Source organism: Lycium ferocissimum, chromosome 4 (assembly GCF_029784015.1).
Source record: "Lycium ferocissimum isolate CSIRO_LF1 chromosome 4, AGI_CSIRO_Lferr_CH_V1, whole genome shotgun sequence".
NCBI lineage: Eukaryota > Viridiplantae > Streptophyta > Magnoliopsida > Solanales > Solanaceae > Lycium > Lycium ferocissimum.
In genome coordinates, this window is record NC_081345.1 from 74447183 (window position 1) to 74454234 (window position 7052).

The 7052-nt window shown below is 39.0% G+C and overlaps 1 pseudogene; it reads right to left on the reverse strand.

Moving 5' to 3' along the window:
• Positions 1-3649, reverse strand: part of LOC132054321 (probable pectinesterase/pectinesterase inhibitor 20) — a 7995-nt pseudogene extending 4346 nt beyond the window's left edge.
• Between the last annotated feature and the right edge of the window lie 3403 nt (positions 3650-7052).

Sequence of the window (7052 nt, forward strand, 5' to 3'; positions counted from 1 at the left end):
GGGGCGGGGGGGCGGGTTTGTCCAGTTGTTTGTGTTCTTAGTTTCTACAGGCAATCAGAATTTGGGTTATTTATGTTCTCAGTTTCTATAGGCAATCAGAATTTTTCCTACCACTTGCGCGTGTTCTCAATCTCAATGAGTAATTTTTTTTTTAAGATCACATAAATATTATATTAAAAATGTATTTAAGTTATTAAACAAAAATGGAAATTCCTGAAAATGATGACTATTCATCATATGTAGCTAGCTAACTCAATGAAGAAAAAAACTGTCTAGCTCATATACAGAAATCCTAAATTATTATGTTAATATATTCAACTTAAAATATCTCCAAGTATTATATTTTATTAATTAATTTGATTTTATAAGTCGTACTTCATATTTCTATTTCGGCCAGAACTCATGGCCCTTAAAATATATGCAGGTAACTAATCCTTTAAAAATATCAGATGAACACAAAATCAAAATGCAACGAAAATTATAAGTGGAATTTTTTATTAAATTTGCTAAAAATGTTCAACAATGAATTTCTATTAAATTAAAAAAATTTCTAAGAAAATATTCCCCACAAAAAGTTTTCCTTCGTGAAAATACGGTTAAAAATAATTAATTAAAAAAATTCGGAAGGTTAGTATCAATATAATTATTGACGTAATATGTGACTTCAAAATTACTGCAATTTTCTGTGAGGGAATCCAGTGATCCAAACAACCTAAAAATTTTTTGGTCAAATTTTAAAATTTATAATCTATATGATATATAGTAAATAAAACCGCCCCTCTTTATTTGTTTATCAAAAAACCTTTTTCTTTATTATCACATAACCGACAAACTAAATATTAGAAAATCTCCCTCAAATGATCAAACATGTTGTTGGGCCCAAAAGCCACGTGTGTCTGGTCGTACCGTAATATATGATTTATGAAAACGGATGTCGAACCCAGGGGACTTATGACAATCTTTTGAAAATAAACTATTGCTACTAATTATGCAAGTAAAGAATAAAAGCTTTGGTTGTTTTGTAAACTAATGCTATAATGTAAATAACTAACAATGTCCCAAATTTGTTTTAAGAACGTATTTAAAGAAACGTTTTTCAAGTTTTGAAGTATTCGGGTGTGGTTTGTTCACCAATCTTGAGCCCGGTAAGTATCACACCTTGCAACTTTTTTCCCTTGTAAATTTAAACCCGGATTATTAATCTCGTAGTGTTCTTGGGAACCACTACTCAGGTTAAAAGATAACTGCCTCCTACATTCCTATGGTATTAACCTATCAAGAATGCAATAAGAGCACGGCATGAAATTGATTGCGGTAACTAAGTATATTCCTATCATAGTCACAAATCCTAGCCCAACTATAGGGATATTCAGATCACAATCTCGTTACTTCATCTCCACATCAACAACGTCTTTCCCAAGCACGTGTATCAATTAGTAAACAGAACTCAACCGTTGCGCAGACAATCAAGCAATTAAGCACATAAGTAAAGAAGCAATTGCAAACGAACAAGCTACTAAGATTGAAATACTTGTCAAACGTCAATATTCATGGCTAAGACACCTCTTATCACACATGATTCGAGAATGGAAGCAAGAATTCATGATTAACATAGGGTTTCAATGTAAGGAAAAATAATAGAAAAGGAATAAAACCTAGAAAGAGTTTCACAAGTCTCAAAATTCATCCAAGCCGTCTTTCTAATGTTAAAAATGACTATTTATACGCTAGGTTAAATATAAGATAAGTTGGCCCAATTCCGATCCAAGTAGGACAACTAACGCCCCTTGTGCGCTAGCTATGCGTCGCATGGCCAGCGCATGATCTCCTCTGTGTGTTGCTTGTGCGGCACATGGCCAATACATGGCCTGTCTGAGATTTAGAGATGGGGTTTTTGTGCGCTGGCTGCGATGCATGGCCGGCCGTACGAGACTCTTCAAAGGGGTCGGATGCCTTCTGCGTCGGAACTTCCTTCCCAACATTCAATCAACGTGCAGTCAAATCAATCTCAAAAACTGCTCGAATACCCTCCATTGTTCCTTGTTGTACCTATTCGCACGCAAGCATACCAACATAAGCTCCTATACAATTTGCATTCAAGCTAACGATTAAAGTACTAAGAAGTGAAATGCAAATGACACTAAATTAGATATTTGTGCCAAATATCAATACCCCCCACTTAGACTTTGCTCGCCCCCGAGCAACCACTTATCATACATTCCCTAGTACTTTACTAGCCATGCCATTCTAACAGGTCTACATCAGGATTCGGTGGATATGAAAGTTTCGCAATTGCATTAAAACATACACATTGAGCCACTTCTCTCAAAAGGCATGCCAACTGCTTCAAAACAACATTTTCTTACGCTTTCAAATATTAGCAACCAAGCCTCTCAAGAAAACAATAAAACTCTTGCCCGGCTAACCTGTCTAGCATTTGATCAATGAAGGGAATGGGATAGTGATCCTTTCTGGTTGCCTCGTTCAACTTGCGATAATCCATGTATTCTCCATCCGATGATTGTTCTGAAGTAGGAAGAGCTCAAGTTGTCATTTGTCACAATTGTCATCCCTCCTTTCTTTGGGACACACTGCACCGGGCTCACCCACTTGCTATTCGAAATAGGAAAAATAATGTCAGAATCTAACCACTTGATTACCTCTTTCTTGAAAACCTCCTTCATCACGATTCGGCTTCGTTGATCCGTGCGCTAAGCTTATGATCATCCTCTATGAGTATCTTGTGCATGCATAGCGCGGGGCCGAATTCCCCGATATATCCGATGTCCACCCCAATGCCCTTTGTGAGACTTCAATACTTCGGACAAATACAAACCTCTTTGGCGGTCAACTACATTGCTAATATCACTTTGCAAGGTATCACCTCACTCTAAGAATGCATATTTAAGATGTGCGGGCAATGGCTTCAATTCCAACTTCGGAGGCTCTTCAATTGATAACTTCGGAGTTACTCCCATTTTTCTGTCTAAAGGCTCAAACTCGCCTGCACGAATATAAATACTCGCCATATCCAGAATCTGCACAATCTCAAATGCCACCGAGTCACCAAAAAATCATCACCCGCCAAGGCTCTCTCCAATGGATCATCAGAAGTGATGAGTGGCCTTAGTGTATCATCATTCAGGACAGTAATGGCGGACAACTCCTCATAGATTGCAGGCATCTTCAGAGCTTGGTATACATTGAAGACTTCAACTTTATCATGTACTCTCATGGTGAGCTGCCCAGCAGCTACATTAATAAGTGCACTCCCTGTGGCCAAGAATGGACGCCCCAAAATAAATGGGACTTCCGGGTCTGTCTCGAAGTCTAAAATCACGAAGTCTGTAGGAATTATCAACGACCCCACTTGCACCAAGACATCTTCAATAATGCCTTCAGGTCTTGCTAACGATCTGTCTGCCAGCTGGAGAACTATAGTGGTTGGTATGGGTACTCCTAAACCTAGCTTCTTGAAGATAGGTGAAGGAATCAAATTTATACATGCACCGAGATCACATAGTGCTCGAGCAACAACCTTCTTCCCAATAGAAATCTCAATCGTGAAACTTTCAGGATCCTTCAATTTAGTGGGCAACCTGTTTTGAATCCGCGAAGTGCTTCTCCTCAGTAAGTGCAACAGTGGCATACTCTGTGAATCGACTCTTGTTTGCAATAATATCTTTGATGTACTTAGCATACTTTGGAATACCCTGCAGCATATCAACCAACGGGACATTCACGTGTACCTGCTTAAGAAAATCAAGAAACTTCTTGTAAGTAGCCTCTTCTTATGGTCTTGCCAAACGTTGAGGGAATGGAGGTGGTGGCTTTGCAACAATGGGTTGTGGCTGCTTTTCCACTGGTTTCTTGACTACCTTCTCTTCTTCAATCATCTCCTCGGTAATCTTCTCTTTTTCAGCTTCTACTCGACTGGTTTTCTTCGGAGCCACTTCCTCTAGTTCTCTCCCATTTCGAAGAGTCAAAGCATTACAAGGCTTGGGATTCACATCCGTATCACTTGGTAGTCCTCTAGGTGGTCTAGTATTTTGTGCACAGCTATCTGTCCCATCTACCTCTCTAAATTTCGCATAGCCAAATTGCGATTCTGATTATCTGCTATCAACTTCTGCTGGTCTATCATCATCTTCTGCATATCACCCATCATCTTTTTCATCATCTCTTCCATACTGTTCGTGGGTGCTTGAGGAGCAGGTGCTGGCTGATAGTTACGTTTCGATTACAGGTTGTCACTCCACCTGAAATTCGGGTGATTCCTCTAATTTGGGTTGTAGGAATTCCCGTATTGATTGTTGTTTCCTTTCCCCTTGCTTGCATTACCCACAAAGTATATGGATACAGGATTTGTAGGGCATTCATCACTGTTGTAACCTTCTTCACAGACTTTCCAAAAAATGATGGCTTGTTACACTGCATGCACCTATGGTGGAGCTTGCGCAGCAGTTAACTTCTTGATTTTTGTTATACCTCGTAGTTTCATCCGTTGAGATTCGTTAGGCGTTAGTTGTCCCAATCGCGAAAATGGGAGTTACCTTAGGATATATGAGATTACTTGTTCCCATATTATGGATATGGGGGTTTAAGCCCATGAAATGAGCTATGGAAGGATTTAAGAACAAATAAATAAAGGAATGGAGTTTGTGGGAACTTTGGTAAAACTTGGCAAAATTTTTGGACAGGATTTTGGTCCAGATTGGGGGAGGCATATCTCCTAGAATATGAGAAGTTTTGGTGTGTTTCTTCTGTCCAAATTGAAGTTCATTGAGTCTAGTTTCCAATGAAACAAACCGTTCGTTAACGCGACGTCTGAGTAAAACGTTATGCATGTTTTATGACAGACTGTCTGAGCAGAAAATTTCTGCAGACCATTTGATGGCCCGCAGGAATTTTGACGTCCCGCAAAAAATTCTGCGGTCCGTCAAATTGCACCAGCCCAGCGTCAAATGGTCAGAGCGAACCATATTTGACTGGGCAGTTCTACGGACCATTTTGACAGTCCGTAGGAATTTTTACGGCCCGTCACAATGGGCGCAGAATTGCCCAACGGGATTTTAAGTTCCGCTTTATATATTTTGTTCCACTTCATTTGGACATTTCATTTTACCAAATCAGATCCAAAAGCTCTCTAAAAACCCTCTTTTCCACTCCATAAACTAATCTAAGCCAAAATCCAAGGGAGATTAAATATCAAGAGGCAAGGATCAAGATACCCATGTGCTAGAGGTCTTGCTAGGGTTAATAAACTCCAAGAATTCTTTGGATATTGAAGCTAGGGTTTTCATATAAGCTGATAGCTTGCTCCAAAGCTCATTCTTATGAGATAAAAGCTTAGTTTTTATACTTATTACATGTTATCAAGAATGTTTAGTTGTTGAACAACTTGGGTAGAAGAAGAAAGTAGAAAATGAGTTCTAAATGTAGTTTTTATGATGTTTTTGAGTAGTCTTCTAACTTGAGTTATGATTCTTAGTATGATATGGATATAATCTTGCTATGGGAGGTAATAATGGTGATGAGGAAGCATTATATGAAAATGTGCTAAAATGGGTATGAAGTGGCTAGCATAAGTTAAATATAAGGATGAATTTTGAAGGCTTAACGAAGTGTGATCACTTGATTATGATATTATGAGTATATTAAGGATGTTATTGTGGTTGTTGGGAGTTGTTTTGTGATATGGTGGAAGTTGACGAAATAGGGGAAATGCTGCCCAATTTTCATTAGATCATGAATCATTCTAGTTTGAATTTAAGAGTACCATCAAGGCTTAACCATGGTATAAAATCCTTCTAAATGTAGATTACTCAAGCTTCAACGGTGAACGTTAAATAGTTGAGGAGATGAAGAGGTATGTAAGGCTAACCCTTCTTTCATTAAGGCATGGTTCCCTTGTTATATGTATCCTTTCATGAGCTCCATAATGTCTTCCAAAATGACTCTATCTCTAAGATTACCAAAGCTTACGATTCTCGATACGTTCACAATTCTATTGTCTCTTTTATATGATAGTTGATCCTCTAAGGATAGATATAACGAACATAATGATGTCAATGATGACGATGATACTCATGAACTCCTACGTATACGGATTTAAGGATGTATGACCATTATGTAACACCGAGCTCATATGGCCGGGTATGATACCTATCGCGCGCACACCACTGAAGTTGGGTATGGATAACACTGAGCCTTGGTAGGGTCAGGTATGTATGACACCGAGCCTTGTCATGGCCGGGTATGTGAAACCACCGAACCTTTATGGTCGGGTATGCTATGGTTATGAATATGTATATGAATACGGATACGAATATGGATACGGATATGGATATTTGTATATGTATATATGTATGTACACGAGCACACACTAGAAATGGAAGGTCCCTATGAAAGACAAGCAAGTAATTACGATGATGGCTACTATCTCCTGATTCTCCCATCTTATGCTATTTCTTATGTTGTCTCTTATGCTCCTATTATGATGTTGATTATGCTTTACATACTCAGTACATTATTCATATTGACGTACTTTTGTTTGTGGAGGCTGCGTCATGCCCGCAGGTGGACAGGGAGACAGGCTTGATCCGTAGATTTCTTATTCAGGGACTACATAGAGGAGCTCAATTTCATCCGGAGCTACAGCTTTTGGTATTATTCTTTTGTGTACATACCTATGGGCATGGCGGGGTCCTGCCCCGCCTATATGATGTGACGTACTCTTCTTAGAGGCTCGTAGACAGTTGTATATGATTAGATGTCCTTAGCCTTGTCGGCTCATATTTTGTATATCATTTTGATAACCTCGTCGGCTCGTATACACGGATATGGGCATTGTTATTGATGATGATATAGATGTGTTGTTACCCAATGAGATTAGCACTATTGATGCATATAAATTATGAGTAAGCTATGTGGCTCACCTAGATGTGAATATGATAGTACAATAAGAGGTACCCGGGTGGGTTAGCACCGGGTGCCCGTCATGGCCCTCCGGTTGGGTCGTGACAAAAGTGGTATCAGAGCAGTTCTGTCCT